General features: G+C 38.2%; 1 long non-coding RNA gene across 1 annotated transcript; it reads right to left on the reverse strand.

The window, feature by feature from the left end:
- Nucleotides 1–233: 233 nt before the first annotated feature.
- LOC111933567 (uncharacterized) lies at nucleotides 234–11709 on the reverse strand. Its single transcript, XR_002866795.2, has 4 exons — nucleotides 11525–11709; nucleotides 10580–10653; nucleotides 1634–1771; nucleotides 234–866 (listed from the first exon to the last, which is right to left on the reverse strand). It is a non-coding gene; the product is annotated as an uncharacterized LOC111933567 (long non-coding RNA).
- Nucleotides 11710–11733: the final 24 nt, after the last annotated feature.

Genomic DNA, 11733 nt, shown 5'->3' on the forward strand with positions numbered 1-11733 from the left:
CACACATAACACAACTAAAAATGTCTGCATAAAGCCAAGTTCACATCCAAACACCATGAAAAAACTCCAGCAGGGTTGCCTTTGTCGCTGTGTGCCCTCTCTCTCTGGCACACACACTGCACCAGACTTGCTCGCTTGCAGACACACAGACTCAGTGACCTGCAAAACTGTTCCTGATCTTCCACACATGAGCTCTGCTCTGCCAGCCCCATATCAAATGGAAAGATCATTAATGTAATGAACCACCCACAAAAGGCTTTTATTTAGAAGGCACAAACACGTGTGTCACTTTCTGCTCATAATACCCAACATAACATTTGCACAGAAACAAATTCACGTGTATGAGGTGGCAGAGGAATCTTCTTTGTGCTAAATTCACCTGGATTAGCCAGAAGGAGCTAAGTTTGGGATGTTCAGTCTCCTGACTGAAAAGATTAGCTGTAGGTCAGCCAAAGCTGACTTGGGTTAACAACCTAGCATCAAACAAATTGTTTTGTCTGCTAGGAAAACAGACCCACTGAATTCAGGAATGCTTTCTGTTTTGAAGAGTGGGCAGCAGCAGTGCCAGATGACAATCCTCTTTTGTTTGGATGCTGGCTTGTTGCTTTCAAGTGTTTCATGAATCTTTTAAGTAATTTCCAAGTTTTTTAACTCCTCACATGTAATTTTCTCAAATTCTTCAGCTTCAGGGAGATATTTGATATTTCTTCTTACTTAAATTGCAAGGCATTTTCAACACCAGCAGTTCTGGTTTACTCTTCATCCTTCTCTGACACAGTTTCTATCACCAATTCCACAATTCTTACACCTTTTCCTTCAGTTAGAATCATTAAAGCATGGTGTCCTCTTAGTAGTAGCTTCTTTGCCTAAAGCAATGACAGACAAAGTAAAATACCAGATCAGTTAATTGATATTACTGACAGGACCTCTGATCTCTAAAAACTAATATACGAGGTTTTCGTGAGGGATTTTTTTCATGTAGCAATTTTTTTTAATTCTCTCCAGATTTTAAATGAGTTGGTTACCAAAAATTTGAGCTTCGTAAGTGGCTGCTGGCGTATTTTTATGTACATAAAGGACAGAAAAACAAAAACACTGATGTTAATGGGGGATTCAGTTGGCATTGATTACAACCACAACCAAGGTTTAGAGTTCTGCCTCATGGATGTCTTACAAAACAAGCAAAGCTTTCCAAATGTTTCATAAAAAAATATCCAAAATAAAGCAGCAGTATGTCGCAAGTGTACACTTTTTTTGTTCTTTGCAAACCCAGTAATAATGTATTCAGTTAGCATCTTTAAAAACATACAATTAGGGTTTCTTTTCAGTAGTATTCTGTTCAATATTGCAAAAATAAAAATGAATCATACAGAGTGGACTTGAAAGTCTGTAAACATTACTGTTAATTCTGGGATATTCCACTTTTCTGGTGACAAGCATTAAGAGTTGGGAATTTGCTATGTGTCAATGGAAAGTTTGATATTAAACAGTTATCATTGGGCAGCACCAAGAAAACCGCTTGTTCTCAACATATTTTCCTTTCCATAAACCAAGGAGCCAGAACTTTTCCATAGAAAAAGGAAGAGGAAATAACTGGATCTCATATAAAACCACTGAACATTTTTGGTCAGACCTCAATTATTTTCAAAAGCTTCATGGGGTGGTGATGTTTCTGTTTCAAATTAGGGAGATGTCCAAGAGGCACACAACAGAATGGGATGTGCCTTCCTCAGAACACAAGGATGCTGCTATCCCAGGCAGATCCAGTTAACTGTGGAAACAGAAAGCACATGTATAAGTTTAACATGAATATAGCCAGGGAATGCAGGTGTTGGTTTCATCTGCACTGTTTTCCTAGACAATGTCGAATTTTCCTGTTTCAAAACCACTGACTGGGAAAAGGTTGGCTTGTCCAGGCACAGTTTCTTCTTTTCTTATGAAGCCTAGATTTCATGCAACATATATAAAAGCAGCTACTTCCCAGTGTTTAAACTTTCTGCTACTCCCAGAAAAATTATATTGCTCATTATTCTGTGATGTTGAATAGCTGGTCTACCACTGAATTCATTCATCAATCTACCTTAGATTTTAAAAGGAGGACCCAGCTGTGCTGCCACCAAAATTCATGGTACAACTCTCAATGATGGACACTGCTGGTTACCAAGGAATGTAATCTGCTTATAGCAGATGCCTTTAGAATCATTAGGAGCTTTGTACACATACATTTGTATAATGTATTGTATTAATTTCTTAGCAGTAGTAGACATGAGCCTAAATATTGTCATTTCAAAGCCATAATAGTAATGGTGATGAATGAATTATTAACATAGAACTTAATTCAGGAGGTACTCACTATGGAATTTTCACAAGGTGGCTGTGAATAATTCAAACACTCACTGGTACATGGAAAACAATGTGTTTGTAACATTGTTCAAATACTCAGAATTCAGGCTGTCTTTTGTTTAGGCCAAATCAATCACATGGTTCCCTATGGAACGAGCATGCTAAAGCTTTTCCTGTAAATCTTCCACAGGCAAACATAATCATGGACTGGTAGAATCACAGAATCATTTAGGATGGAAGAAACTTTTAAGCTCATCAAGTTCAACCATTGTCCCAACACTGCCAAGTCCACCACTAAATCATAACCCTAAGCACCATATTTACAGGTGTTTTAAACACTTCCAGAGGTTGTGAGTTCATCATTTCCCTGTACAACCTGTTCCAATGTTTGATAACCCTTCCTGTGAAGAAATGTTTCCAAATATCCAAACTAAACTTCCTCTGGTGCAACCTGAGGCTGTTTCCTCTCGTCCTGTCTTGTCACCTGGGAGAAGAGACCAGCCCCCACCTGGCTGCACCCTTCCTTCAGCTATTACTGTTAATGATTAGCTAAGAGAATAATTAGTTCTCCCCTGAGTTGCCTTTTCTCCAGGCTAAAACCCCAGCTCCCTCAGCCACCCTTCTCCAGAGCCTTCCCCAGCTCCCTTCCCTTCTCTGGACTTACTCCAACCCCTCAACGTTTTTCTTGCTCTGAAATGCCAAAATCTGAACCAAGTATTCAAGGTGCAGCTTCACCAGTGCTTGTTGCTGGGTTTAATGCCCTTTTTCTCTGAATCTGGTAATAACTAGAACTTTCCTATTGCTATTCTGATCCTTTGCAGACTGGATTTTTTCTTGGACAGACTTTAAAGTCCAAAGTACAGTAGCTACTCTAGTCCAAAATTTTCTCTTACCTGACTGCATGACACATGACAGGAGAAGGATGGAGGTACCCCAAATTGTCATTCTTCTTTGTTCTCCCTCCTTTGTTTCCTCACCAGTGTTGTAATCCACAATAAAACCCCTATTGAGAACCTTTCTAATGCAGTTCACAAGTCCACCTCCAAAGTTTGAAGCTCTGGCTCAAACAGCTAATTAGAGAACTTACCTTCTATAGTCTCCTCTAGCCTGTAGTTTGCTAACCCTAATCAGCTTTGCCCATTTGAATGCTTCCCCACATCCTTCATTCTAACTAACTGACATTTTGTCAGGCTGAGCAGCTTCTTACCTTCCTTTCAGTTAAACTTGATAATTTGATCACATAGTCAAGATACAATTACTCTGCAGGCAGGAACTGAAAGCTTTCCACACTTTACTTTGTCCAAAAATTACCAGTACTTGAAAAAGTTTTTAGAATGGGTGAGATTTTCATATAATTTAAAAGTGAAAAGCAAGAAAATATTTAAGAAACAAACAAGAAAATTCTTGTTCTGAACCCATTTTCTGTTCAGATACCCATTTCAATTTATTAATCTTACACTTTCATCAAAGAGGAATACAGCTCTAAAATTTGTCTGTGAGACTTCTTATTTCCATATACTTCCTTTCAGAGAAAGTCAGAATCACATATCAGAGGAAAATCTACTAAAGAGATCAGCCCAATTTAGTAGCCAGGTTTAGTTTTTCTTATTGATTGTCAGGATGAAATAATTTTGATTGGATTTTTTGGAACTGTTAAAGATTAGCCACTCCCCAGCTTCCCTAAAATAGCCTCTAGAATCTCAGAAAATCTGAGATAAAACTTTAGAGCAGTTGATTTGCCTCATTTCTGTGGAGGAATGGGTTAGGGACAGAGACATTCACTATTCTTTGTTTGCCAGACAAGGGACAGAGCTTTCAGACAATTGACTCATCTATGCAGATTACTGACAAAGGATGCTAAAGGGTCATTCTAAAAGGTGTCCCTTCAGGCCATGTGGGCTTGAGTGGTCCTGTCCACAACTTATTTGCTATAGTCCACTGCTTTTAGGTACATATGAAAAGAGCTTTGTGCAAAGCTCATATTAAGACATCTCTGCATGACTTTCCTTTATTTCTTTCAAAGATTCTGGACAGCCCTCATCTATGTGGCAAAGGTCAAATGGGAAACATCTTGAAAAGAGCTACTGAAGCAGCAAGGGAATGTGAATCTTTGTGCTCTTCTGCTCTCAGCCATGAAGCTACTGTACCTTATGAGTAAGTTCGTGGTTCTTTGTTCCTTTGAGACTATTTATTAAAAAATAAGCCTTTGAAAGCCCTCTTTATTTTCAGTTTGAATCATATAATTAAGGGGAGGAGGTGGAAGCACACTTAAAATATTTTCACTGGAGTCACCTTTGTTAGTTAAGGGGAAGGATCTGTATTTATAAGAGATGAAATACAGGTCTGTGGAACATAATCACAGAGAATGCAATGATATTTGAAAATCACAGTTGTACTGAAAAACTTCATCTTGAGTTGCATTTTATTGTAGAAATATGACAGTTCCGAAGGCTTGATCACTTGTGAAGCTTTTCGTAATACATTTCTATTCTCTTTTAGCATCCAAGACAAATGGAAAAAGAGACAAATCATTCCAAGTCTGCACAGATTCGCAGGTTTTAGTAGAATATTGCCTTATTTTTCATAGTTTGAGATCTTACTGATTGCCTTGATATGTTCTCATCTCAATTCTTTTTCAGAGCAATCAGTTTTCCTGTTACTAGCTCTGCTATGACTTTGCTCTCAGTCTCAGAAGAAACCTCCTGAACCTCTTTGAGATAAGCAAGCAATAATATGTCACACCCAAAGGAATTATAGAAAACATGCTGTTAATAAAGATACCCAGAAAAGGTCAGCTGTGAAAACAAGAAAACAAACTGCATTTCCATCCTGCCCCGATGTTGGAGGTAGGGAATGTTAAGCAGTTCCCTCGGCAGAGCAAAGCTGCTGCCCCAAGCTAAGAGCACCCAGGCCAGCACAGAGGGCTGTGCTCATGGCCAGACAGATCCTGGAACACCTATAGCCATGGGACAGACTATAGGTGACAGCCCCTGTCCTCCCCTGGCCAAGCACCACCAGGGCTGAATTTAAAGGTTTAAATGGAGCACTTGCTGTGCCAAGTAAAGAATATATTTAGAAACCTCTGTACTAAAGGGACAGATTTCTTTTGAAATCGCTTTTCTGTAGCTTTCAAACAAGTTCATGGTGTCATGTGAAGAACAGGGTGCCTTTTGAAAAATAGGGATAGGCCTTTTTAAAATTTGCATAACATAAAATGGCATTTGTTATTTCCATTTTGTAACTCACACAGAGAATATTTATTAGATAGAATGTTAAATGTGAGCTCTGTGAAATATTGCAATTCCAGAAATGTGTCAAGAAAATGCACTCATCTCAAAAATCAAGCTGAAAAACCACGATCTGGCATTTAAGAATCTGCCTGTGCCAATAGCTCAGATTCATTTTCCAGTACAAAAAGCAGGATGTGCCTATTCAGTACAACATGACCATAATGTTATCTAACAGAAGTCCACAGAACACATGAAACATTTGTCTTACAGTCCCTAGGTGAGCACATTATCTTTTTCTTCTTGTCACTCAACACTGAGCATGTTAGATAACAACCTATAATAGAATTTAATATAATGGTTTCTCCAGTCAATACTGGGATGAAGATTGAGGTTTTTTTAATGGGATCTGAGTAGCCAAATCCCCTGGGCAGCATGGATGATCACATCAGCCTTAAAATTCAGTCGAGCAAAAAAATAGTGTCAACATAATTTTAATATTGGAAAGCAGTTGTTGCCTTCACTACCTTAAAATGAAAATTCTCACATAGAAATATGTATTTAATAGAAGTTTTTTGAGAGAAACACTCTTCATTCAAAGATTTTTTCAAAAAGATAAATATATTCCCCATTTACCAAATAACTCTTCAAGATTTTGCATCTGCCCTCCTATTTCTATCCTGCTAATAAAAAGAAAATGGCAAAGAAACGTAACAAAAATAATTTTGAAATTGAACAAGTATTTTGATTTTTCCTTTTGTCTCATTTAAATGGGAAAAGGAAGGGAGACTTTCTTAGTGGCAGGTTAGAAAGGTGCTTTGCTGGCTGATTCTGAACCTATCTCACAAAACTTCTGGCCTCATGAAGCAGCACTGAACACTAAGGCAGAGGAAACTCTCATGAGTCCCACCTGCTTAACCCAGGACAAATACAAAAAATAGTCCCACCAAGGGTTTTTTTAATGGGAAAATGCATAGAGCTTCTCTGTTACCATTTACAACGTGGGTCAGCCTGGGGCTGTCCCTGCTCTGCCTGGGTAGCAAATCCCACGTGCAATTAGCTACCAAAAGCCTGCAGATCCAGGCTTTGACTTGAGGCATCCATGAGGAACCAAACATCCTCTTTGCCTCTTTGATCCAGCCCTTAAAAATAAGCAGGTGATGATAGTACAGTCCCACCTGTTGTTGCCTTTCCTTATACAACAATCACTCACTCTAACAGAATTCAATCTGATAAGCCAACTTTTATCCTCAACTTTTCTGCTTCAATTAATTTGTAATAACTGAGACTCTCAAGGCAGCTGAAAACCAGTCAGGAATGATCTTTCAAATACACTAACATCTGATTCCTGGGAAATGAACTGTCATTATTAAAAATAGCTTTCCAGTTGAATCCATATACTGACAGGAGGCAAAAATACATTAAGAAGTTAATTTAAAAGTACTAGAGACATGGAACCATAATCATAAATTGATTTATGTGAATTTAAATGTCCCTCTGCACATTATATCTTGCTTTTACTGGTATATGTGTAAAAACATCTTACTATCAGTATTTTAATAATGCAAAGATGCAATCAAAGTTGTGCTACTTGAAAATTTGGAATTATTCATATTAGTTTTTGCAAAAGTAAGCATCACACAAGAAGCTCCATGGATTTTTATTTACCTGTCATGTAGAATATAGAAACAACAGTGTTTCTATTCTATTATCATGAATAAATACACACTATAATATATAAATCTCTACATAGATGTATTTTTATTGACACCCCTCTTTGAGACTGGAAAAATACCAATACCCAGTTGTAAAAATGGTGTCTTCCAGTAAGACCTTACAGTATAAATAGACAATAAAGACAAGGAATGGGAAAAAAGAAAGCCTTGTTATGAACACTTTATGATCTGAGGCACTGGGGGAGTAAAAGATTTTCCCCACCACACCATAAGAAGCTTCTGACAGAAATAAGAATCAAACCAGAGCTCTTAAAATGCAGTCTTGTGCTCTAACCACATGGCCAAAAATGTCTGTAAAATATGAAAGGTTTAGTAGGAAATGATGTTGTGAATTAACATGAAGAGCTGCTGATACAATAATGGAGTTTATTTTGCATATTTGCCTTCTGAACTCCTGGGCATAGCAAAACTCTTCAGGGAGGGGTGACTATGCCAACAAAAAGAGTGTGCAAGTGTATTTCAGAGACATCTTTTCAAATCACATGGTTTATTTATTTTTTTTCCCACTGACCTTCCTGAAGGTAACTCAGTGCTGACATGCTGTTGTTGAATGGTTTTCTATGAGAAAGAGAACAAAATAGAATCTGGATAAATGAAAAAAAATAACTTGCTTGAAGACTGTGTACCACAGGAAATAAGACTGCCTCTTAGCAACTCAAAAGAGATTTGAATCTGAAGAAAAGCAAATAAAAATAAAAGAGAAGGATTCTGGAAGGTAGGAGTACCCCACAACTGTCAGTTCTACCACACCATGGGCTAAAACACGAATAGACACTGTTGTGATTAACACTGCAAATTAAATGCAGCTGCTAAAACATTTCCTGGCTAATCTTTGGGTCTGTTACATTTGACCCACATTGCTGAAATGCTGTTCCAAACTGAGTCATGTCTTATGGACACCTTACAGATTAGCCCAAGCAAAAAGCAGCACTAAAAACAGCAGTGAGTTGCACTAAAATAGGAAGTAAATGGAATCAGCTACTTCCCCCTCTTTGTCACATACAGACACACAAAACCCAAAACAAATCCCACTTCTGCAGATGAGCTCCCCATGACTGGTGAGCCATGCATGCTCCATACACAGGGGCTTGAGCCAAGCCACATCTGAGCAAAGCCCCTGTCCAGCTTCCTCCTGACAGATCAGCCAGCTTGCTGCTCAGGCTTCTCCTGCCTTTGGCTCTATACACCTTGAACTCCCCTCTATGGACTCCAGAACAAAATTTTATTAGCATGAAATGCAAAGAAGAACTTACAGGAAGCATTAAAAATCTGGGAGTAATCAAATTTTTTTTTTTTTTTTTGGTTTAATTACTGTGCTAGTACAGTGCATTACTGTGCCTTCTGAGTACTGTGCTGAGAGCATGGAAAAGGTCCCCAAAACTATACAATAGAAGTGCAGGACTGAAGGAGGAATGGAAACCAGATGCTGAAAAAAGGATATACTGGTAGGAGTATAATTTGTGGCACCATACAGTTGTCCTCCACAGTCTCCAGCCTCACTTGCCTCACCAGGTCAGTGTAATACGATTGTCACCTACAAAAATCACAGTAATCTTGCTTTTACACGTATCTCATTCCTCCAGGTTGTAGTTCTTTTCAGCCAAAATAACCTCTCTCACAGCATACCCCAACAGGGATCCACCCCTCCTGCATGCCTCACCACCATTCCCAGTTATTTTATGTTCAGTTTAATTTGCAGACTCTTTGGAACAGAATAGCGCTACAAACCAGCAGGTTTTTAGTGTGTGCAGCACATGTTTGTCTATCTCAGAGTGTACAAACAATGTAATCTTGAAGAGCCATATTTTCCCCAGCCTTTTATGCAGGGCTGAAGGGGTTTGAACTCCTCTTTACTCCCACTTTCTCACACAAGAATCACAGTTCTGTAAGTTGCCCACAAATTGGTGCTTGTACAGAGCATAAAGCATCGTGCTCTAACAGTAAATTAACTGAGTAACATCTTAAAGCCTGTGTGCTGGGAAATATTTTAGCATTTATTTTTAAGTATTCTTCAGCTTATTATTTTTAAGTTCCTCAGCAAAGCCTCCTGTCCTACAAAAAGGAGGGATTTTCAGTGGGGATGGGTTTAATGTTATCCCCTGCTTTTGGTGCTTAACTGAAAGATTTGTTTATGAAAAGATTTTGGGGAATTTAGGGAGAACTCATCACAAAGCTAGATATTTTTCTGAGGAGTCCAGAAGTAGCATCCATAAATCATTGCAGGACATAATTCTGCAGAAGTGGCTGATGGGCCACCAAGGCCTTACAGTCAGCAAGAAAAGAAACAAAACTGTTTTTCTCTTCAAGCTCAGGGAATAATTAAACCATCAGGGTTGAGAAAAGTGGTACCCATCATTGAAAATAAATAAATCTCAATCTTCTCTCTTGTTCAAAAGCAGGCATAAGATACATATATATACTTGTCAATTAACACATATAACCTATCCTTATATGTCCTATGCATTTTCACAGTTAACTAGAATTTCTAATACAAGCACACTATGTTAAAGAATGCATGCAGCAAACCTTGATCAAAGCCTAAGGCAGGCTGATAATGGTCCTTAATTTCATAAGCAGTCTTAAGACATTTATTAAAACCTCTTACTCTTTCCATGGCTTAATAGCAAAAATTACTAAACTTACTGTAGAACAAGTCAGTGGATTTAACACATTTACTTCTTTTGCATGTAAACTCATTCCAGCAGAACAAAAAGTGGGATTTGTCATTATTATAACACCAGCTTTCTCCAACTCTCTCCAAAACTTTCTCCTTGTCTTTCACAAAAGGAATGGATTTTTCTGCCTATCTTCTTTTTCCAGATCAGCTCTAGTCCTAGCACAAAACTTTGTGATTTCCATTATAAAAGTTCACCTTTTATCCTTACTACTCATGTTTTTTGACTCACATAGTCTTTTGATGAATTACTGTACTTTAACTTCCTCACTTCTCTTTTTCTCCAGTCTCTTGTGATTATACCTCTCAAAAGCCTTTTGAAATGTAAACAAGTTATGGAGTCAGAATGCCTTCCTTTCCACTGCTGCATGGATTCCTTCCACCTACACTAACAAACAGTGCAGCACCACGTTCTGCAGCTGAACCTGTGGGAATACAGCAAGTTCAAGGACATGATTTTGAAAAATCTCAATTTATAGACACGGTAGGTTTTGATTACATAGGAGACATGCACTAAACTGGGTTTAATTTCTGTATACTAAAGAGCTCATTAAAATATAGAAATTAAAACCTCCTAAACACATGGAATTTCCACTTACTGTCACTCATAGGGATGTAGGTTTCTGCATGTGTATGTAGAAGTGTATCACATTTCAATCAGCCATGGTTCCTCCTGCAATATGAGAATTTATTACAGGGAAGTGTATGCTCAGACTGACCATCAATCTTTAACCAATGTCATAAGTTACTGCTTCTTCTTTGGTAGAAGAAAGGAAAGTTGTTCTTGGCATTTGGTCTTCATTCTTTTTTTTATGGAGGTCCAGTATCCAAAAATGCAAAGGTTTTTCTTCTTCCTCCTTTGATTATAGGGTAAATTCTATTACATCCATATTTGCATCTTCTCCCCTATCCCATATCAAATGTTACGGCTCAAATACCTCTCTGACAGAGATCTGGTCTCTCTGTCTTCTAAAGTGAATTCTTAGTCAACTATTCTTTTGTGGAAGGAGGGGCTTTTTTGTTATTTGACATCTGGCAGTCATTTAAAGCACAGGCAACCCCTCATTCGGAACACTACACATATCTGATTTACTTTCAGTATTTTCTTGGTCTAAATTCCACCTTATTGCTTTTCTTGGCAAAAAAAAAATTAAAATTCTGTTGGGTGGAGCTAGATTTCCACTGCTAGATTTTCACTTTACTTCATAACACAACAGATCCTTTAGAACTATCTAATGTGCAAAATCTGTTGTTTATACAGATCTGCAGCTGGCTTTGTCCCAGTTGCTCGAGAGTGATATCTAAACATAAAATAATCTCTGTATAAACTGTGGGTTTGTAAAATATGTAAGCGCTCAGTGTTTGTTCAGCCCAGGTCACTTGCAGAAAATGAAGGTTATGCCTGGGTGATAACCATCAGATGTCGGTTCAGAAGGGAATCCAAATTTTTCCAAAGTTTAATTATGCTCAAGTCACAAGGACATGAGATGGGGACAGGTTGAGTAGAATTTTAAGGCATGCCATCAGCACATGCAAAAACTTACCCACGGTGACTGCACTTCCTTGAATTCTGTGACACGAAGTCAAGTAAAGTAAACAACATTTAAAGACATACCTAATTATGAGATTGCACCCTTGGAGTCATTAGAGCTGCAATCAGGAACAATGCCTCTTTTCTGCTCACACAGAGCAGTGATCCTGCTCTAATGATCCTGCTCTAATGATTAACTGCTGCTGAAGGGTAACACAAGGT

The sequence above is a fragment of the Cyanistes caeruleus genome, chromosome 10 (assembly GCF_971803275.1).
Source record: "Cyanistes caeruleus chromosome 10, bCyaCae1.hap1.1, whole genome shotgun sequence".
NCBI lineage: Eukaryota > Metazoa > Chordata > Aves > Passeriformes > Paridae > Cyanistes > Cyanistes caeruleus.